At 35.8% G+C, this 24,991-nt stretch overlaps 1 protein-coding gene across 3 annotated transcripts in view; it reads left to right on the forward strand.

The window, feature by feature from the left end:
* LOC149775259 (TWiK family of potassium channels protein 7-like) overlaps positions 1–24,991 on the forward strand; it is a 190,897-nt gene that overhangs the window by 133,882 nt on the left and 32,024 nt on the right. The window contains exon 1 of one of the 3 annotated variants that reach the window (XM_089943457.1): positions 15,745–16,464. The exons of 1 other annotated variant lie outside the window; for it this stretch is intronic. The gene's annotated coding sequence lies outside the window, so the exon portion shown is untranslated. Of the gene's footprint in view, positions 1–15,744; positions 16,465–24,991 lie in introns of those variants that run through there. One more of the 3 variants, XM_089943458.1, reaches the window with a different exon arrangement.

Genomic DNA, 24,991 nt, shown 5'->3' on the forward strand with positions numbered 1-24,991 from the left:
AATATCACATGCCACAAAGGTAATTTCATTTGGCAGTGGACTTCGATGGCATTAGAGACAAAGCAGATTGGTCTCATCGATTCAAGGACAAAGCCTGCCTCCTTAAAGGTCTTTTTCTTTCAAATCATGAACATGCCATATGTTATTCAGCTCCAAATATGCCTCATCGATGTATATTACATATAATAAGATACCACTGACTTATAGAATGTATTATTATAGTCTCATTTTTGTCTCTGTTAACTTTACATTGTCAGAATCGTTCAGTATTGTACGATACTGCACACTTTGATATTGCACGCACGTGAATGAAACGTGTGCCTAAAATATTATAATGTATTAGGAACTATATTTTAAACAACCCATGTAAACTCATGTAATAGACTTTAGGTCTGAGTTTATTAGATTTGTTTGTGGATGAACTAAACAGCTGTTTCGTGTATTTGAAAGTAGAGATGATAAAGTGAATAATGTGGACGAGTTTACCTAGTCAGAAAAGAAACTTTCAAACAAGCAAATGAATGAACGTGAAATTCGCAATGTTCACACAAATCCTGAGAGATGCAGTATTGAAAATACCATTCTGATCATTTAAACAGTTTTTAGGACAAACATTCGTACCTTTTTGTTAATGGAATGGTTCAAGCTATGACCAGAGCTTGCGGGGTATATAAAAATAGCATAGAAAGACATAGGGAGGGCATATTTATAACAGACGTACCGTTTTATAAGTGAAAGTACGAAAAGTCGTGGGAAAAGAAGAGCAACTGAAGGTTTTGGTTGAAAAGTATGGGCCAATAAATCAAGACGACGAAGAAATCGCATTTCCGCTTGCTGAATGGATTGTCAGACATTTAATGCTTTGCAATTTTCCGTGTTAACTTTGTTGATACAATGTTTCGGAATAGACGAGCGATATACGCCATTTGGGTCGTCACATAGTTGGGGTCCCTTCAAAGAACATGCAAGTGACCAGGCTTAAACATGTCTTCTTTAGCTGGTAATAAAGATGGCAAAGTATACTTACATTTTTACATCTTGAATTTCCTCAAATTGTACTTTCTTATTTCTGCAAATCCGAATTACATGAGCTATATCACGGGTTCTAAAGCTTGATGACACATTTCTAAATTGTACTGCAATTTCGACTTCATTTCAAGTGCAATAACATTCTCGTTTCTGCACTCAAACTGAAATGATCGTGATATTCCATAGCGTCGTTTTGGTAAATACAATTGAAAGAGTTCATATTTTTTTTCCACATTGTGATTCCAAACATTCAGTGACAGAACAGAAACACACATGCAGCTGAGTCAAGACACGTCCCTCCTTGCTCAAATCACGTGTACTGTATGTGGAATTGACACAGATAAATCCAGTCGATAATCAGCGGAATTGAGCAGATATACCCATCCCCCATCCACCCAAAAATAAAGAATAACCCAAACAAAACTAAACAAACAAATTAAACCAAAATACATTCATTCATGACCAACCGGAAAAGCTGTTGCAATGCGCATTCATTCGCAATATGACTCTAAATTTCCATTTTAAGTAGGCCAAAACGACAATTCTTTTGAAAATGATGTCGAGCGCGCAACTAAGTTCACATTTCGCTGGGTAGAGTTATGTGCGCATTAATAATTTAGTTGTGTATTGATGAATCTGCGGTTGTGTGTTTATTTTGGAATACAGCATAAATTCAATTTCTTTGTTTCTTGTCGTGTATTTTTTAAAATATAATTAAGCCTTACATGAGTAAGAAAATGAGTATATAATTGAAAGATTATTGCATTTGAATAGGGAAATATGAACTCGATTTCTCGGATGGATACTGCACTCCCACAGGTAGTGAAGTATCCATCCGAAGAAAAACTCGTTCATATTTGCCCATAGAAATGCAGTAACCTATAATTATAACAATAATCGAAAAGTTATTGAAGGGAACAAAAGTGGAAACAAGCACATTGATTGACTAATATGTAATACAGAATTGTATGCATGCATATGAAACTCATGTAAAATTATATTATACCCATTCCAACATGTTTCTTGATTCATTATATATAGTTCATGGCAGAGTGTGTGATGTATTCGCTTTACCTACGTGCCGAGGTAGCTCAGTTGGCAATCCAACGTCAGCGCCTTCGAGACTCGATCTGGTCAGCCCATATGGCTGCCTCTATGTGTCCTTGGGAAAATTACTTAGCTATTTTTTCCTTCGTATGATGTAGACAATACTGTGTTTGATGCACCAACTATTGAGTTGTCGTTATTTCGTTGACTTTGTTTTTTTTATCTCCCTTTGTTACATCATGAAGTACATGAACATGAAATACATAAATAAAATAAGATGTGTCGGAATTCATTGTTTCGTGAAGATGGATAAAATGAAGTTCATTTAATTATAATAAAATGATAAAGAGATCAATTATTAAAACTGAAATAAAATCAGATTAACATTAAATACTTACAGCCAACTACAGAGAACATAAGATGTGGATTAATTCAGTCCTGAGTAATAATCATTAGCAGATAATCGAAATCGACACATTTTCGAGAAAAAGATATCCACACAGGCACGATAGCATCTGGTATACTGTATTTAGGCATTCATAAATTAATGGAAATGGTACTCTCACAAAAGGTAAAAGCCCATATATATATATATATATATATATATATATATATATATATATATATATATATATATATATATATATATATATATATATATATATATATATATATATATCTGTGTGTGTGTGTGTGTGTGTGTGTGATTAGATTTTTAACGTAGCTTTAACAATTTTCAGTCATATCGCTACGATGTCTGCAGTGTGGCAGTTTATAGTGATGTCTAACACTGGGGCATCATGCCGCAGACATGTAGCATCATGTCCAACCCAGTCACATTATCCTGACACCAGCCCGACCAGTCCTAACACTAACCTCTTAATGATGAGCGCCAAGCGAGGCAGCTGTTAGTACCATTTTATTTTAAGTCTTTGGTATGACTCGGCTGGGTTCGAGCCTCCGAGGCGGACGCTCTAACACTAGGCCACCGGAGCGGTCCCCAAAAATATAAAAGTACCTTTAAGATATAAATGTATTTATTTTTAACATTTAGACCTTGAACAATTTAAATTCTTTTAGAATATCTACCTACTTCATCTGATAATATTATGAATTGTTTGACCACTTCCGTCACACACTATCAATAAGGTACACGTGATATTATTATGAATCGTTTTCCCACACCCGTCACACAGTATCAACACTTTAAACGTGATATTGTTATGAATTATTTTATCACTCTGGTCACACAGTATCAAGAAGTTACACGAGCTTTTATTATGAATCATTTTCCTACACCCGTCACACAGTACCAACAAGGTACACTTTGTACTAGTGTGAATCGTTTTCCCACACCCGTCACACAGTATCAACACTTTACACGTGATATTGTTATGGATTATTTTATCACTCTCGTCACACAGTATCAAGAAGTTACACGAGCTATTATTATGAATCATTTTCCTACACCCGTCACACAGTACCAACAAGGTACACTTTATACTAGTGTGAATCGTTTTCCCACACCCGTCACACAGTATCAACACTTTACACGTGATATTGTTATGGATTATTTTATCACTCTCGTCACACAGTATCAAGAAGTTACACGAGCTATTATTATGAATCACTTCCCTACACCCGTCACACAGTACCAACAAGGTACACTTTGTACTAGTGTGAATCGTTTTCCCACACCCGTCACACAGTACCAACAAGGTAAACGTGATATTATTATTATTATGTTGTTGATGTTGTTATTGTGGGGTTTAACGCCATTTTCCGCACATGATAGGCTATACATGGCGGCCAGTATTAATGGTGGAGGAAGAACCAGGGGAAAACCCCGGAAAGAACCACCTAAACACGAGAAGCTACTGGCAAGCTTTCTCACATACCCACACTGGCTGAATTCGAGACTCAAACCGACGCAGACAGAGGTGAGATGGCAGTGATCCGTAACGGAGAGCGCTTTAGACCAATCGGCCTCTCGGGACCCGATATTATTATGAACTATTGTATCACTGCCGTCACACAGTATCAACACGGTACACGTGATATTATTATGACCTATTTTAACACTTCCATCACACAGTACCAACAAGGTACACATGATAGTATTATGAATTTTCGTACCACTCCCGTCACACAGTATCAACATAGTACACGTTATATTATTATGACCTATTTTAACACTTCCATCACACAGTACCAACAAGGTACACATGATAGTATTATGAATTTTCGTACCACTCCCGTCACACAGTATCAACACAGTACACGTGATATTATTATGAATTGTTTTCACACTCCCGTCACACAGTATCAACACAGTACACGTGATATTATTATGAATTGTTTTCACACTCCCGTCAAAAATCCACTCCTACCAATGAACACATAACTTTTTGTTTCTAATTTATATAATTTCATTTTTCCCCATTTTTGTACAGACATACAAAAATATATTAGTGAACAGTGTATTTTCAAAATGTTCAGGTGTCAAAATTTAGTTTGCAATCTATACACTGAAATAATGAAATATAATTTGAAAACTTTCAACCACATCTTGCTTATTTTTGTCTTTAGTTTCTTGTTTTTTTTCTTAGCATCGTTACATTTTTGTTATGTACACAGAATCGGAGTATATCGATCTATTTTATATTTGTATACATTACTTTGACTTGCGATGTTGAATTTTTAACAACGCATCCTAAAAGATGTAAGAGCATTTTGATGATGTCTTTGTCAAAGATATTTTCAAACGTACTAAGCTGTCCGATATAGGGATATTTCCTGATTTCATGAGTTATTTTCTTTTATTAATTATCAGAAGCAAAATCTTGCTGTTTTGAATCTAATACTCCGCGCATTAATATTTATTTCTACTGATAAGCTTGTTTTGATCAGCTATACAAGAAATGGAAGATTGTATCTCTCGTTAGGGTTTTGCTTCCCTGTTTAGTACCGAAAGATTGCGCTGGTATTAAACAGCGTTTTGCTTCTAATGGTGATTCAACTATTAGCATCAAATCCAGTTTAATAAGAAAGTAACAGAAAATTTGAATGACGGATAATCTTTCCTCACATTACATTTGCATGAATCAACAACGATATCGAACGGCCTTGTTCATTAAGGACATAGCAAATTATCGAATTATCGGGAAAATATTTTAAATGCTTTACAAGGCTGTTAAGATATATATATATATATATATATATATATATATATATATATATATATATATATATATATATATATATATATATATATATATGTGTTCTTCTAACTCGGGTATAACACCATGGTGTGATGGTTGTTTGTACAACAGGCCATAGAAGAACACGACCATGTGTACAACCGCATAACCACCGTCTTATATAATAATAAAAATAAAAATAATAATAATAATAATAATAATAATAATTATTATTATTATTATTATTATTATTATTATTATTATTATTATTATTATTATTATTATTATAATAATAGGATTGTGGTGAAAATCAATTAGAGAAATGGGATCGAAAGAGTAAAATTCCCGCCCTTTCCACCAATGTACCTATATTGATAAACTCTACCGCCAAAATGATGCTAGATGGGAGCTGCACGGTACATGTAGGAAGAATGTTGAGGAAAGATAGAAGCGCCGCATACTATTTGACCGAAAGTGAAGAGAAGTTTCAACCACATTTTGATAATTATAGCCTACTGAAATAAGAATGTAAAGCGAAATACAAATATTGGAGGAGAAATTAAAGAATATTTGAATAAAGAGGAAGAGTGACGCAAGTAATCACAAGGAGAATAAAAGGCCTTATTGACAGATTAAGTTCATCAATATATATGCAAGCTATCGCAGAATTAGGAAAGAAAAATAAACAAGAAAAAGAACAAGAAAATGCACTACTAATATTATTAGTAATATTACTACTAAGAACATCATCACCAGCACTAATAATAATAATAATAATAATAATAACCGCACCCGGACTAGGTCTCATGATCCGCAGGAATCACAAACTGTACAGCTTTATTTAAGTAGATTCCAGTTACATTTTAATTGAAAAATTTAAAGACGGTTTAGGCTCTTAAAGAAAACATTTCCCGCCAACGGATTTCAAACTACTGATGCAGTGACGATGTTTAGGACCAAATTGTTAGACATCAAGCTGAGTATATAAATATCCGCTTCTTATCTGTCTAAGCATACAATACATGTCATTTGCCATGGCGTTGGAAGTAGTACTAAATGCGTTAGGATAGCATCTAAAGAGTCCGAAAATAGCATTATCACTTACTTTTTATCGTATCGTATCTTAACTTAATGTAATGGATGTCAACCAAATCAGCATTCCTCGTCAGTGCCTCTAGCAATCTGTATCGCATGTTCAATACGTACTTTCTAAAATCACTTGGTTGCATGCGATGAAATATTGAATTATTCTGCTTCCTCTGAGATACACTCTGTTAAACAGTATAACATTTGTAATGAATGTTCACGGTGACGAAAAGAAAATTAAATTACTGCATCAAACCGCTACGAAAAAAGGTAACTTTTGTTCAGTTCGGAACATTGTTAGTCCCGCTATTGATTCGGGCCGAGAGAGAGAGAGAGAGAGAGAGAGAGAGAGAGAGAGAGAGAGAGAGAGAAAGAGAGAGAGAGAAACAGAGACAGAGAGACAGAGACAGTTTGCAGTATAGTTACACCTGGATGTACATTCTGGTTTCATCCTTGTTCTTACGCGCTCGATTCAACATGATGCAGCGATCAACATTATATTTATTATGTAGGGAAGGAGCGGAAAACGCAAGTTAATAATTAAGTTGTCCTTTGCTTTAGAATCAATTCTTTGGCTTACCACTACCATTAGTTCAATCACAACACTTATTGTCATGTCGTTTTTGTTAAAATGGTTGCTACACGTGAGATGCAGATCATTTCGAAAAATAACTAAAGTCTTGTGCCTCTACAATGTTTTATCTATGGGTATTTTTGACATAATATTTAGATATGTGAAATTTACTATCGCAATGTAAAAGAAAAATCCAAGCAAGCAATCAACCATTATGTACTCAATTATTTATTTATAAAGATTATGGAGTGTTCCACATCAGGAATCACCGGATTGCCAGTTTTAAGGAGTTTTAGAAACGACCCACTACTCACAGATCACTGAGAAATCTATTATGTTACAAAACTATTGATTTCAACTGATGCTTACAAACCAAGATGCAACTATCCTCCATAGACCAGCCACAATGTGTTGCGCGGATTGGCTAAGACATTTACTCGGCTATTTCGTTTGGCACGTACGGTACTTAAAACTATGCGGACAATTCTATTTCAATTTCCTGAAAATTAAGAAATGCATTCCTGCAAAAAATGCGCGTGATTTGTATTTTGTTCGTGTATAGTTATTAAAGTGTGTGAAAGGTGTTCATGATGCATTGAAAATCATTTATTTTATAGTCCCTTGCAAATGTACTTACTTTTGTTCTAAAAAATAGGTATTGCTTGGAGAGAAATGTCTCCTGATTCAAATCCAAACAGATATACGTTTCCTCATTACTGGTTCAAATACAGTGCCTAATCAGATCAACTCTAAGTAGTACGTCACTTTTCCTCATTACTGGTTCAAATACAGTGCCTAAGCAGACCGACTCGAAGTAGTGCGACACTTTCCCTCATTACTGGTTTAAATACAGTGCCTAAACAGATCAACTCTAAGTAGTACGTCACTTTTCTTTGTTAGTGGGGAATATTAAACAGCATGTTAGACTTATCAGTAATAACACAGGTCCTGTTGAGTCCTACCTCCTGTTACCTGAGCAGACTAAAACTGTTTTCCAATAGTGGAGAGTAGTTAGCTTCAAAGAGGGGTAATCCAATATTAAAGCAATTCATATTACGGGATACTTATCATATATAGCCGGTGAGGGGTCAGGCATTAGAAAAATCCAGTAATAATGTTGTGGATCTCATTGACTAAATAAAGGGAACTATTATATATCACCTCGATTTTCGTAAAATAAACTGTGATATGACGAGCGGCATGTGGAATCTGTACACCATTGATGCCGATGTTTTCTTCATCTGATTCGGCTTTGGTTTAAGAATGCGGTATAATTAACGGTAATCGCCCGCCATAGCGAGGGTCAGTGAATGAATGGACGTTGCTGGTTTTATGACCCGTTCCACGATTCAAGTGAAGTGTATTTTGCATTAGATAATGCATAAACTGTCTCGGGATAACACCGATGTTCTATCTCAAATTAAATGGATTTGAACCTTGATGGAATTCCAGTTCTTGTGACGGAAACTAACCTCACTAACTACACTGAATAGGTAACATAAAGTCACTGCTTGCTTATTTTCTTGCTTCCCTTCTTCTTCTTCTTCATTATTATTATTATTACCATTATTATTATTATTATTATTATTATTATTATTATTATTATTATTATTATTATTATTATTATTATTATTTAGCTCGTAAATGTTTCTTTTCGCTCAAAATCCTCAATGCAGATCAGGTGTAATCGCATCACCTTCGTATACATTGACTCAACGCTTATTCAGAAATAAAGCTGTCCTCGATGTTAAATTGTGTAAACAAAGGTACAATACTACACGAAACAAAGTAAATTAATGTATGCCGTATTCCAAACTAAATACACAAATGCAGATTCATCATTACACAAAATCAACATTATCTACTTAAAAATGAAATTTGGAGTTATATTGTGAATGAATGCGCATTGCAACAACTTTCCCATTGGATCTGGAATGAACAGATTTTGATACTTTTGTCGTTTCAACGAAATATCGCGATTATGGACTGGATTTATCTGTGCCAATTCTACATGAAGTACATCGGATTTCAGCGGCGACGGAGTAGCGTGTTGATATCTGCAAGTGTGTTTCTGTTCTGTCATTGAATATTTGAAGTCATAATGTGGAAAAAATATGAAGTCTTTCAATTGCAATTATCAAAACGATGCTATTGAATATAATGTTTATTTCATTTTGAGTGCAGCAAGAAGGATGTAATTGCACTTGGAATAACGTTGAAATTACATTACAATTTCGAAATGTGTAATCAAGCTTGAGAACCCATGATATGGCTCGTGTAATTCGGATTTGCAGAACTAAGAAAGTACATTCTGAGGAAATTCAGGATGCAAAACTGTAAGCATATTTTTTGCCCGCATAATTCCGAAACATTGTATCAAAATAGTTAACGCGGAATGTAGCAAAGCAGCTGGTATGTGGCAGTCCATGAAACATCTTGTTTAGTTCATTCAGAAACAAATTTAATCAGCCAAAACATAAAGCGTCAACTACGTGAGTGTACATGATTGGTTTACAAATCAAAAGTGCTGGCGTCTGCGTCCATTGTTTGTTTACAATAAAAAGTAGTTCCTTTATGAGTGTAATATGAAGTGAGCGCGAGTTCAATAACGTAAAATACTGAACGATTCTAACAATGTAAAGCGCGCGCGCGCGCACGCGTGTGTGTGTGTGTGTGTGTGTGTGTGTGTGTGAGAGAGAGAGAGAGAGAGAGATTTGGATATTTAACTTAGCTTTCACAATGTTTCAGTCATATCGCTACGATGTCTGTAGTGTGACAGTTTATAGTGATGTCTAGCCGTTGGGCATCATGCCGCAGACATATAGCATGATGTCCCAACCATTCACATTATCCTGACACCAGGCCGACCAGTCCTAACACTAACTTCTTAATGCTGAGCGACAAGCGAGGCAACTGTTAGACACTGTAAAGCTAACGGAGAAATAAAACTGAGCATATAAGAATGTGAAATACTGATTGACTGATTTTCTGTGATTGAGTAGATGAACTGAAGAATACATTGATGGTTGGATGGATTGAGCGCCTCATCAATCAATAAATTAATCGATCGATTATCAACTCAGTGATCAATAATTGAAAAAGTTTCTTCGTTCAGCTGTTATTGTGTATTTGAACACAATTTCATTGATGACATTTCATGCTATTCTAGAGGCGAAGTTTAATTAAAAAGTGAAGAATATTCAAGCTCAGTCGATTCAAATTTTCTAGATCATACCAACCACGTCTGCTTCGGATGCGCGTGTTCGAATACCAGCCGAGTCATACCAAAAACTTATAACAATGGTACTAGCAGCTGCCTGGCTTGGCGCTCAGTATTAAGAGGTTAGTGTTAGGACTGTTCGGCCTGGTGTCTGGATAATGTGACTGAGTGGGACATGATGCTACCTGGGACCTGGGACTTGTGGACATGAAACACCTTTAATACATACTTCATGTAATACAAAAGCAACCAAGTTTGTTTGATAGATTCACTAAATATGAAGTAAAAGAATCCAATTTTATTTTACACCCATTTAAATAATCTGGCTGATATCAAAGTGCTCGTAACATGTTTATGATTTTGGACTGTTAAGTAGAGCTCAATTTATGTGCTATCTGTTTTTCCTGGAAGCTGGCACATATCATGTAACAATTAATAATTGAAAACAGACGGGCATTAACCCAGGGATCTGCTACGTCATATGAAATTTATGATACACGCATGGTAGGATGGGAACTGAAAAGAATAAATAAATGATGACAGGATTGCAAAACGTTGAAGACGCAAAATTAGTCATAAATTATTTGCACCTGTCAAAAATACCAGCAAGGCTTTGAGTCCTCTTTCCATGTATTTACACCTGTCGAATATGTCAGGAAGTTTTGGATCCTCTTTCCAAGTGTTTATACCTGTCGAATATGCCAATATGGCTTCCAATCATCTGTTCAAGCAATAGCACCTGTCGTATACGTCAGTAGAGCTTTGAGTTTTCTTTCCTAGCAGTTACACCTGTCAAATACGCCAGTTAGGCTTAGAGTTCTCTATCCAAGAATAAGGTTATATAATTTCAAAGTAGGTTATAACAGAGTCGCATTGAGCTAGTTATACTGGTTTAATATAATTGCTCAAAGGGCTTCTATTCCTTTAGCAACTGATACCAGTACTAGTGATTGCCACCTGTCAAGCACTTTTGAAGAGATAGTTACTTTTCTTCACCACTGACATCTCACCCCAGTCTGCGTGGGTTCGAGTCTCGAGCTCGGCCAATGCGGGTATGTGAGAAAGCTTGCCGGTAGCTTCTCATGGGTCGGTGGTTCTTTCTGGGGGTTTCCCGGGTTCTTCCTCCACCATTTATACTGGCCGCCATGTATAACCTATCTAGTGCTGAAAAATGGCGTTAAATCCTATAACAACAACTACAACAACTTTGCTTCACTGATACTTTCTTCCTAAGTGAATGTAGACCTTGCAACAACAACACAAATTGGTTTACGAAGATCAGCGAAACAATAATACCAACTTAGAAGATATTCGATTGGAGTCACAACTATGTTTAGAAAATTTACAAGAATCAAAGAAACACATCACTGAATCTAAAATCGCTTAAAGTTGGAGAATACGGCTTGGTTCATCTTCAGTCAAAAGGAGTCAAATGCTGCGTAATGTATTTTTGAATGATACAAATATAACATCTTGAAATCATGATTATTAGTACTGACAGGTTGCCATATTTCAGATAATAAACTATTTACCTCAGTCCAGATGTAAGTATCCAACGGAGAATAGTATAATAAAGGCCTTCCCATGTAAACACAGAAGTGCAATTCAATTAGCTGAACTGAAGTTATGTTTATTAGGGCGTATTTAATCGTCAGTGTATCTCTTTCTTGTTCTAAGCAATTTACCGATGCACTGATTTCTTTCTTTTTCCACTGATCTCCTGTAGAAGAATGCACATTCTTAAGACTACGGATGTGATAAGTAAATAAAGGTTCATACTGGTCGCTACTGATTGTATTATTAGGCGCGAGATGCAGAATGCATGTAGAAATTCAGAAGACAGCATGAGTATCTAAGAAAGAAATTAAGAGAGACTTTCACGCGTGATTTTTGAGGTTAGCTCTTTAGAAATGAAACTGGATATGTAATATACTGATTCTTAATTTGGTCGGTAAGACTTTGAAAATTATTGCCATTTAAACATAAAGGAAAATTCCGTACTTCTCAGAACATGATTTTTTTTGTGCATCACGTCTGTCACAGAAATGGACAGTAATAATCAAAATAATGAAAGATGATATCCAAGTCAGACAAAATTCGGTCAATACAATTTTTATGCTGAACTCAATCTCTGACTAAAGTCAAGAGTGTGACTAATGGTCTCAAAATCATACAACTTTTAAAGTCGCGTTTAAATTTGAGATTTTGTAAAACTAATCACAATGAACACTGACTCTGTACAATGAGTTATCTCCCTCGAGTTAAACAAAATAGCATTACCACAGAGCTTTAAATTAGATGGTAAAATACGACCAAGAGAAAATTTACAGCAAGCTTTGACAAAGACATCACACTCAAATTTAGATCTCATTTCCTTCGACTTGTCCTCACTAAAATGGCTTTGGAGTACGTGCAGATTTTGTAATAGAGGTAAACAAATTCTCAGAACTCTAGCCGCGGTATTGGAGCACAAGGTGAGGTAGCACGTGGTGGAACGTGGTGGCACGTGGTGGCAGACGTTACAATATACCGAACACTTCATGATGAAGAGATGTCATACATAACCTATTTTTTTCTTCCTTTTTTCGTTTTGAAGTTTGGTTGGATTCGATCATTGTGAGCCTGTTCTCAAGCGCGGAGGAGATGTACTAAGGTTTAGATAACCCAGGGGTCAAAACAGCCTTAGGGCAGCGATATATTCAGAATGTATTTGAAATGTGAGAAGCGTATGAATTTTACTTTTGCAAAGTCACTTTTGACTGGTTGAAAGCTGAACTTTTATTTCAAACCCGTACTCAGTATTTTATATCTATATGTTGGCCTGATTAGTTAATGCTCGGGCACTGACTTCACAATCTGATTTGAGACCGAGTTAAAGCATAACATTTTTTGAAAATAACCTTTGTGTCTGGAAATTATTAACAAGCTGAGTTAGTTTTGTGCTTGCAATTTTGTGTCAATGAATCACAGATAGCTCTACTTGCAGCGGATAGTATATTTCAAACGGGAGCGTTAGATACTATGATAGCCATTCTATAACCTACGATTACGACACTCCTTAGAGTTCAAATAGGGATTTAGATTCAAAATCGGAGTTTTGCAAATTTAATATCAGTTTCTTAAACATATTTTTAATTTGTGGCTGACGATTACAACATTTACAATAAAAAAGCTTTGGATTAGAACGAATGTCAGTGGCTTCAAATGTTCATCTCCCTTGACGATACCAAAATTGTCAATATAAGTGGTGTCTTAAGGACACAAATGTTAAATTGTTGAATAGTGCAAGTGTTTCTTAGTTAAACATTCGCATTTAGCCAAGGTATATAAAGCGCAAAGATGAAGAAGGAATGGGTTGTTACAATATTAGAATGGAGAAATGAAAACAGATAAAAAGAGAAAAAAAGAAAGAAAGAAAGAAAAAAAAGAAAGAAAGAAAGAAAGAAAGAAAGGATAGTAAAATGAAAATGAAGAAAAAAGCGAAATTAAAAGTGGTCAGATCTTCTTTCTAATGTTAGTCATTGTAGAATCCACGGCCAATCACTTGGAATAATGAACTGTTGTTTGCAGCTGTTCTTTAATTGTAGAAGTGCGTGCATGCTAGTAATATGTGCGATGAAGTAAATTCTGTTGACTGTGCAATAAATTTGGTAACTGCAGTAATAATACAATCGTGTACATCTTAGGGAAGCGTTATATCCACATAAAAGAAGGTATTTAAAGTTAAATCACCTTATCGTGTAAGGAACTAAAACATGTCAATGCGTTTTACTCGTTAATAAACGCAAGAGCAAAAGAAGCATCTTGTGCTTTCTAGGAGTGAAATATACATCGTCTGAAGTGGAGCACGAATAATCTTTAATCGAACACACATATTTCAACATAATTTTTCACCCATTTCTGCCTCATGCAAAGATGATGGGCAATGGAATGGACAAGGTTCATTATAACTCTAAGTGGTTGATGAGGTGCCTATGGATTTACTTATTAGTTATCAGCAATACAAGCTAAACTGTTCTCTACGTAGTAAATGAGAAACTGTTAACAATGTACTCTGCATGGAAAATGAACAGCTAGCTTGTGCACTCTGCTTGGTAAATCATGAACCGCCAACTCATGTACTCTGCATGGTAAATGAGGAACTGCCAAATCATGTGATCGGCATGTACTCTGCATGGTATGAGGAATTTCTAACTCTTGTGTTCTGCCTGGTAAGTGAAGAACTGCTGACTCATCTACTCTGCATGGTACGAGGAACTGCTAACTCTTGTACTTCTCATGGTACAATGAACTGCTAACTCATGTATAACCACGCCGGTGACCTAGTGGTTAGAACGTCCGCCTCGGATGCAGAAGGTCGTGGGTTCGATCCCAGGCCAAGTCATGCCAAAGACTTACAAAAATGGTACTAACAGCTGCCTCGCTTGGCGCTCAGCATTAAGAGGTTAGTGTTAGGACTGGTCGGCCTGGTGTCAGGATAATGTGACTGGGTGGTACATCATGTTACATGTCTGCGACATGATGACATGATGCCCCAGTGTTGGACATCACTATAAACTGCCACACTGCAGACATCATAGCGATGTCACTGAAAAATTGTTAAAGCTACGTTAAAGATGAAACTCTCACACACACACACACACACACACACACACACACACACACACACACACACACACACACTAACTCATGTACACTGCATGGTAAATGATGAACTGCTAGCTCATGTATTCTGCATGATACGAGGAACTGCTAACTCATATACTCTGCATGGTCAACGAGGAACTGTTAGCTCGTGCACTCTGCACGGTAAATGAACCACTGCCAACTCATCTGCTCTGCATGGTAAATGAGGAACTGCTGACATTTACTCTGCATGGTAAATGGCTGAGGCACACATCTACAAAGATGTTTAGGATTTTAATTTATGTCCATCCGCTATAGATATATGTGTGTGTGTGTGGGTGTGGGTGTGGGTGTGTGTGTGTGGAAGACACCTTTATTTTTCTTAAAATGATGTTGGTAATGTTCAGTCGTCTGCAATGAAGTGGTGATGCTATTTGTATCTAGGACATATAATACTACGGTATCAAACACTAATTTAGAAGTCGGTACGTGTGAATGCTTGACAGTAGTTTCGTGTGTTGAGGGGTGGGTCGGGCTTTCTGGGTTTTCACGAGTTCTCCATCCACCAGTTATACTGGCCACCATGTACAGCCCAACTGTTTCTGAAAAATGGTATCAAAACCCCATAGCAATAACAATGACAAATTTAGACATTTCTACATCAGTCGTAATGGAATCTTCTGGCTTCAAGGCCATTGGTACACTACTGTGCGATAGGGCGAGTTCTTGTCAGATGTTTGTACCGTTCTTTCATTTGTTGCTTATGTACAATAAAAGTGTTTCATTGGTCAATTTTTTATCGAACTATGCATACAACACGGAGCATCTTTGTTTGGACATCCTCGTTTTTTTCCCCCACTGGGTAGAGAATGAAACCTCTGATGTAATTTATTGAAAATTATATTCTTAACTACTTTTTTTCACAGTGAAGAATATGGCGGCGGAAGGATACTCAATCATAACAGGAACATCGCCGGCCTTTGCTTTCGTAACATATGTTGCGCACTCCGCCAGAGGCGAATCACCAAACGCATGAAATTGATGTGTATTCCTACAAAATATTCCGACGTTATTTTACGACCTGTCGGAAATGGCCAAGATATGTTCTGATCGGAAGCTTCTGTCTCATAAGCTGCGAAGCTCAAGTACTCTGTTCTTTATGTACAATAAATGGGTGTTAGATTGTTTAGTATAATACGTATGCGTTTCGTGGTGCGTCTCTCGTACGTATTGTCAAGCACACTGGTTTACGTTTACAATAAACTGTTATCTGACTGGTTAGTTCAAGCTGTACATGCTTGACAGTGCTTCACTCACAGATTGTGAAGCTCAACTATTCTTCTTAGGGAACGAATGATATAAACCTCGCGCTGTCGAACCTATCAGCAAGAGAGACAACAATTATCTGAAATATCGATTTAGTTCTTTGACAAATACACCCTTCATGTAACGAGTGTCGAAGGAATACCTAAAACGAATGGTGCCAACCGATTCATTTGATTCTTCTTAAGCATGAAAGTAGGATGGATAATGACATTGTTGACGGCGTCATGTAGGATGATTACTTGTATTTTTTGCTTTCAAGATTATATTGATTTTCTATCATCAATTTATCGGATTGGAGAATTCGCGGAATCTCATTCCTTGTCGTGGAACCTAGCACCATTTACTTGAGTAAGCAGGTAACTTAATTTTACCATCGTTTTTTTTCTTCTTATATCCATGCAAACAACTTATTGTTTAAATATACAATTTCTTTGATATGGTCACTAGCATACATGTAAGCTTATCTGCAACTAAAATATACACATATCTATCTTTTTAAGTACATCATATATGAACTGGTAATTAAGTCGGATATTCTCCTTTTCAGTGTTCATCATTTCTTTAAGTCAGAATTTGTCGTTGCAAAATTGTATTCTTTTGCACTATTCGAAATTAGTACATGTACATATGGTCTCATTTGGAAGGGTTTTAATAACTTTTGAAAAACAAACGCAAGGATAAATATCAAAACAAGAAGCACAGACAAAAGATTGTTCTAAATTGAACGTATTTATTAAATATCAATTGTTTTATATCTGTTGTACATTATCTAAATTTTGCATCCACCGTTTATTTGATTATACAGTGTGTATAATGCATTTATCCAGGTGTTAATTGAAATGAATCGAGCTCCACCCCCATTACATCTCACTCTCACTCTTTGTCTCTCTCCCTCTCGTACACACATGTGCATTTTGAAACACATTATACGTGGACTGCACAAATTCAGTCTCGATTTAAAGCTGGCTTTTAGTTTTAAATTACCTGAAGTAAATAGGACAGACGTATGAAATGACCCTTACACAAGATAAAGTTCACTGACTGACCTTTTGCCAGTCTGTGTCTTTTGATTCGTTCCGAGGAAGTGAAAGAGTAATACTATAAGCTGTTGAAAATATGAGCTAACTGTTAAAAACAAAGAATTAGTTCGAAACACGTGGCCCCATTACTTTTTTCATGACTTACTGAAGTCAGTCTAATTTATGTCTTGAAAGTAATTTTAAACTAAGCACATTTCTGTCAAAAAAGTGCGTTAATACATGTTTATTCAAAGCGTAAACTTGCAGACGCTTAATCGGAGCATTTCCGCTGTAAACTCTTCTTTTCGGAGGTGCTCGTTGTAAAACTCTCCAGTTCGAAATTACTTGTTGTTCGCAATCCCATAATGCCTATATAGAACTTATCGGTTTTGAAAAACTCCTGAACTTGCTAAGTCTTCTTTTCTGCAGAAGAATTGCTGAGAACAAAATGCATGATTTTATTCCGTAAGTTACTTCGCCAACATACATCCGAGGCATATTTTTGTCTAGCAAAATGACTAAGTTGGTCCGAATGAGTTTAGGTCTAAATCTAAACTTAAGTCTGCTAACTCTGCGATAACCAAACATGGATTTTTTTTTTTGAAGAGAGATTATTTTTGGAAGTAACATTGAAAATGGAAAGTTGATTATCCTGACACCGATGATCTAGATTATCTTCCAAAAGGTTTACTTATTTCAACGTAATGCATCTTTGAACTAAACTACTTTGTAGCTCCGGACGTCTTCGCATATAAAAAATCAAATTCATAATTAAACAGAATTGATGTTGTAGGGTTTGACGCCATTTTTCAGCATAAGATAGGCTATACATGGCGGCCAGTATTAATGGTGGAGGAAGAACCCGGGAAAACCCCGGAAAAAACCACCGACCCACGAGAAGCTACTGGCAAGCTTTCTCACATACCAACATAGGCCGAACCCGCAACTTGAACCCACGCAGACAGAGGTGAGATGGCAGTGATCCGTAACGGTGAGCGCTTTATACCACTCGGCCACTCGGGGCCTCTAACAGAATTGAATATAATGTCATACAGTTATAGGTACTTCAGTATTATGAATAACTAATTTAACTTTTAAAGCAGAAATAAATGCAATTAGGAGAGAACAAGGAAGAGAATGAGATACAGTGAGATAAAGTTTTTATACACCCGAGTGTCGCTAAATGAATACGTAGATGCACATGTGAAATTCGTCGTACAAAAATAACAAGACAAATAGGGAAGACTAAAGACTATTATAGTCCGAGAACCAGTTAAAGCAATGTTGATGTCCAAGACGACGAGATTAACCGTTCAGTGTGAATCATTGGTGAATTAACGGGTAATTAGAGTTGATCATTTACCGCCACAGGTGTAAGTAAGTCCATATCGGCCAGATTTACCTTGAACATAGCCCCTTGACACTTGTCTTCATAACAGCTCATACTAAATGAGGGTTTAAGAGACTTCCATCATGGATTGTCATCTCTGATAGGCATGAAGTAACAATATTCGGTGAAAGGTCGTCAGTAAGAAAAGGAACGACTACAAGAACAACAAAAAACACACAAAACGGAGCAAAGAAGATCCATTAGAATAAAAAATACAAAATTGGTGAATTCATATTAAGAGCCGAAACGATGGTTTCAGAAGACCGCTTGACAATGGAAAACCCCTGCCATATGTAAAGGGTCCCTCCATCAAAACCCCCATCACCAGCAGGCCAAAAAGAGTACCAAAGAGACGGGGATAGTCAAATATAGAAAAGAAATAGAACAACCAGGATCTAAAGCAGAAAGCAAAAGAAATAAAAGGCGACAATAAAGATACAACCAGACACGAAAGAACAACCGGAAGACTATTATGATAACGTCAAAACAAGCAGAAAAGTGAGAAAATAAGAAGCCGGGAATCAGAGACCAATAATAATAACCCGGGAAATAAGGAAAGTACCATTATGAAACAATAAGATAATAAACCAATATATACTATATAGCAACGTATAACCTGGCTTGATATGTAAAAACGAGAAGCAAAACTGGACTCAGAGTATATGATTTAATTTATAATGTAAATAGAAAAACAAATGAGATAAATATGGCATCACAACTTGTAAAAGATATGCCATCTGATACGATACTCCTACAAGAAATTGGGGACATCATCAAACAGTTAAGGTTATATAACATGAATTGAATGCGGGGGAGGGGGTAATTTTTGGCGCAAAGTCTTGAATAAAAGGAGGATTTTGTCCCGCTGTTCAACGGAAGAAGGAATCGCATGAACTTTCAGTCATATGATTAGAAACATAAAACATGTTTTGGTGGAGATTTAAACCATATAATAATTGAATACGATAGTAACAAAGGACTGCAAGAAAAAGACTGACAAATTGCCTGTATCATTTTTTATATTTTCTTTAGAACCTTAAATCCTTGCAAAAGAAAATACACGTACACGTATCATAAAATTATAGGACACAGACTCGATAATTCTTCTAATAGCAAAACACATGAATAGAAAAATGACAATATAATAACATATAACAAGAAAACATTAGGAATATACTAAATAAATTACACACACACACACACACACACACACAAACACACACACACACACACACACACACACACACACATATATATATGCTTGTCAGTGTCTGCTAACTCTGAGACTGTTGTAACATTTTTTGTGAAGGCGGCTTCTTCGGTTTACCAAATATACTTAATGTAAATATACGTTAGAGTTTGAGGTGGATATTTGCATTACACTAGCGTTCAGCTACTTGTATGTTACGCTTACCTTCATGATTAATATCGTTCTACCATTCAATGTTCTGATCTTATCTTTTAACATGAAAATAAAATATTTTGGTGGTGGGGGTTGGTACAGAGAAAAAGAAGTCCCAGGGTTTACATTAGTTTTGGAACCGATCCTTTACTGTTGTAACTATAAGAATGAGATTATTTTTCTCGAGGTGCCATCCTCTATATTGATTTCTTTCCTCACCTGTTTCGTAAGAATTGTGTTCTTTTCTTAAATATAAAATTTTGTGTTTTATTCTGTCACGAGTGGTCTTAATTTCTTGCATGCAACCAGCATAATTTGTTATAAAATTGACACCATCAAGCTCTCAATTAGAGATGCGAGGTGTTACTGATATACCGGTTTACCGCAGGAATTTTTCCGTTTGTACTTATCACCGTACCGTTTGTACTTATCACCGTACCGTTACACTGTATGAGTACATACTGTAGTTTCCGTCAGTAAGAAATGTACGGAAGTTTTCGAATAGTCTTCTTACAAATTTAATGATATCAGTATATTTTCATTTTTCATGTCAAAATAATTAGAAAATGTTACAAAACTGTTGCATTAGTCACAAATTAATTTTAAATTTTACAAATCTGGTTATATGTAGAATTCTCTTAATCATATGATTGACAAGTGTCACGCGTGTCAACGTAGTGGCCAAATGGGATTTTTATGAAATATATTCGGTCCAAATCCAACTTTTGGAATAATTTCCCTGGAAAAAATGTCATTTTTAAAGTTATTTACTAGCGTTTGTTAATGTGATGGTACATGTATTCCTCTGTAAGACTGCAGATCGTCTGGAGAGGCCCCGAGTGGCCGAGTGGTCTAAAGCGGTCTCCGTTACAGATCACTGCAATCTCACCTCTGTTTGCGCCGGTTCGAGTCTCGGATTCAGCCAATGTGGGTATGTGAGAAAGCTTGCCAGTAGCTTCTCGTGGGTAGGTGGTTGTTTCCGGGGTTTTCCCGGGTTCTTCCTCCACCATTAATACTGGCCGCCATGTATAGCCTATCGTATGCTGAAAAATGGCGTTAAACCCCACCACAACATCAACAAAAAAGCAAATCGTCTGGAGGGTAGTTGTTTTCTGTTCTAATTTTATGTAATTTCTGAAGTCCACTAAATTTTGTCTTCAATATTAAGTACATTTGTTACATAATTAATGGATCTCTCTCATAGATAACCTGTCTGTGTGTCGGCATTGATTCATGATATCTGTGTGTCGGTATTGATTCATGATGGTTTAGAAGTTTTGAATACCATTTTGAGTGTTTGGATTACTCTTTGGTAGAAACACGCAGCTTGCTGCAGTAATCGGAAATTAAATATCAAAGAAGTTTTGTTTCCAATAGCTTTGAGAACAAAATTTGCAAATGTCATTGAATATCACAAAAACTTTAAATACATTAGACTGTATATATTGAAGCAAACAGCCCTATGAAATTTGTCATTTTTTTAACTCTAGCTAAATGTAAGTGCAAACTTCAAAAGAATTACTTCGTGGTGATAAATATCATGAATGTCTGTATAAAGACTGTTTGTGTGTTCTGTTCATCATTCTTATCGGATTGGGTTATTATTATTTCTAAAAGCAAACATTATCTTATTCAAACAAACAGCGCCGTCGTGGGGAAGATCAGCGTATATTTTCTCAGATTATAAATCTGTTAGAGCAACAAAACTAGTATTTATCAAGCAGATGATGTCGGTTGTATCACACATGCTATATACTGACGTGTACAAGAATAAACGCTCACAAATGTATATACCTACCTTCCATTCCACATACAAGCTGTTAAGCAACTTAATGCGCGCGGCCATGAGAGAGAGAGAGAGAGAGAGAGAGAGAGAGAGAGAGAGAGAGAGCAAGTCTTCCATAAAATGCTCAGGTTTATTCAACGAGATTTTCATGGCTATTAAATAACACTAAGACCCAGAATAAAAACACTCCACCAAAGCATGATAAACGAAATTGAGTAATATTTTATGCTTTTTCAGTGACAACGTAATTCACTTGCATACAACGAATAAAAAAAGTCATTGTTTAGCGCATGATTACCGATATAAGTTCCATTATATGGAAACTTACATCCAAAGCAATCAAAGTTACCATATATTTGCATTTATAGTCAAGTTAATTGGACTTGTATATATGGCGTCACTGTATTGCTGTAACTGCGTGTAGGACTCAACGACACTAATTCAGTTCTCACAGTAAACCTATGTAGACACCATGATATTAAAAATTCAGTAACTTTAAATTTCATAGTGTTCATGATGAAACCTATATTTATCAGTTTAGATATATACTGGATGACAGTTTCTGTGTTGAGGAAACTATATGAGCCGCTGCATTTTCTTGATCTACGTTTGTTTGAAATATGTGCTTTCAGTTCAGGTGATAATTTAAGTAAGGAGTGTTCCAAACTCACGTCTGATGAAATGACTGAAATTCCATCGATAAATCAATGTCTATAGTGTTTTTGGTCACAACCAGGAAAAGTACTCAGAAGATTCTTTTTACTAAAATGTAACTTTCATTTTCAACCAATCCTGGCCATCAAAACCCATATATGCTATATTTTATCCATTTCTAGACTGGTTCCCATATTTCCATACCAATAGTACCTGAGTCCTAAAATCGCTCACCCTACGATCTCTTCTGGTGACATATCCAGCTCATTCGCCTTCTCCCCCCCCCCACACATATGTCTCTGTATGTCTATCTCTCTTCATTTATTCCTTTAATGAACATTGTGATGATCAAAGCAACATCATTTCTCATCCCACGTGTAGACTTGAAAGAATATTGGAGCAATTTGCTGCAACTCAGAATGAACCTGCAAATTTATAACGATTGACGCTATAATCTATTAAAGAACCTCCACGTTCCCTAAACAGTCGATGTCACATCCACTTTAACTGAGACGGAAAATGCACACCATAATCAATATCAGAGTATTACCACAAGGGATTGAAAACAGTCTTGTGAAATACAATACATGATTCTTTAGTTTTTCATGACGTTTTCGGCGATGCCACAAATATTTTACAAAGCTTTTGCATTAGGGTGTTTATTTGGTGTTGAAATGTTGCAAATTTAAATGACAGAGATTGAAATGAAAACCTGTGATAAAACCTTGGCTTAATATTTTCTTTTTAGACTGATCTGACCAAGTACTACCACATTGTTGAAAATAAATAACACAAAGGTGCACGTTGTATAGGGAACTGTAAAGCATGAAACACGCTATGAAACGGAAAAAAGACACTTTGTGGTTGAATTAGATCTGCAAATATCTATTGAAGTTACAGTCTGTGTTATTCTTTTTTTCTCTTGTACGTTTTCACTTTACCATATTAAACCATATATCTTACCATACATTCTGTTTCACTTTACCATGACCGCTCAGGTGGCCTAGTTGCTAGAGCATCCGCCTCGGATGCGGGATGTCATGGGTTCCATCCCGGCCGAGCCATACCAAAGACTTACAAAAATGGTACTAACAGTTTCCTCGCTTGGCGCTCAGCATTAAGAGATTAGTGTTAGGACTGATCGGCCTGGTGTCAGCATAATGTGAATGGGTGGGACATCATGCTACATGTCTGCGGCACGATGCCTTAGTGCATCACTATAAACTGTCACACTGCAGACATCGTAGCCATATGACTGAACAATTATTAAAACATTACAAATCCAAATCACAAACACACACACACACACACACACACACACACTCACTTTACCATATTAAACCATATACCTTACCATATATTCTGTTTCACTTTACCATATTAAACCATATTCCTTACCATTCATAATGTTTCACTTTACCATATTGAACCAGATACCTTACCATACATTCTGTTTCACTTCACCATATTAAACCATATACCTTATCACACATTCGGCTTCACTTTACCATATTAAACCATATACATTGCCTTACATTCTGTTTCACTTTACCATATTAAACCATATACTTACCATACGTTTTCACTTTACCATATTAAACCATATGCCTTACCATACGTTTTTCACTTTCCCATATTAAACCATATACCACATTAAACCATATACCTTACAATAATACATTTTCACTTTACCATATTAAACCATATACCCTACCATATTGAACCATATACCATATTAAACCATATACCTTGCCATATTAAACCATATACCATATCAAACCATATACCTTACCATACATATTCACTTTACTATATTAAACCATATACCTTACCATACATTCTGAGAGGAAAAACATCATTTAGATCAAAAGCAATATAATGTTGTGTTCTGTATTATTTGACTTGTAATGGGTGATTGACCTTTATCCATAATTACAGGTAAGAGTTAGGCCTACATACATGATGTCATGTAGGGTACACATGTCTACTAGGTTAGACTTCTAGATACAGTCTTGATTCTGACATTACAGTTTACGTGATACAAATTTTGTTTACAATTTGATGGAAATTTCCATTAGATTGAACTTCATCTTGGTCCTCAAATTGTGTGTTAGGTTTATATAATAAGGCTGATTATATTAGAATTACTCATTCAATATCTTAATATAAAGTCCAAGTGGAATCAGTTTTATCTGTGTTCATCGTAGATAATTTAATTTATTTATTTAAATCATTTATTGGAATTATAAAATGCTCATTGATTTAAGATTAGATCATTATTTTCGAATGAATGTGAATTCATTTCATCGCATTTTGAATCGTATGATTGTGATACATCAGTACTGTTGACACATTAGCACATTCGGACTACAGACACATCAGCTCATTTAATATTGTAATTCCTTTGGAATATATTATATAAGTTTGGACTTGTAGGATAACTTTTATGACTATTTCGGATTCAATTCACAATAACATACGTTCTTTCAAATTTTCACTTTTTATTTCATGGAAATAAATTATTTGTTGAATTTTTGTAAAAATTGTCAATTTTCGCTCTTTTCTATTATTTAGTTGAAGACCATAGAGTCATAACAGTTGTTTTTTGCAATTTTGTTGATACTGGATGATA

Source organism: Sinohyriopsis cumingii, chromosome 19 (assembly GCF_028554795.1).
Source record: "Sinohyriopsis cumingii isolate HCF-2022 chromosome 19, ASM2855479v2, whole genome shotgun sequence".
Taxonomy (NCBI): Eukaryota; Metazoa; Mollusca; class Bivalvia; order Unionida; family Unionidae; genus Sinohyriopsis; species Sinohyriopsis cumingii.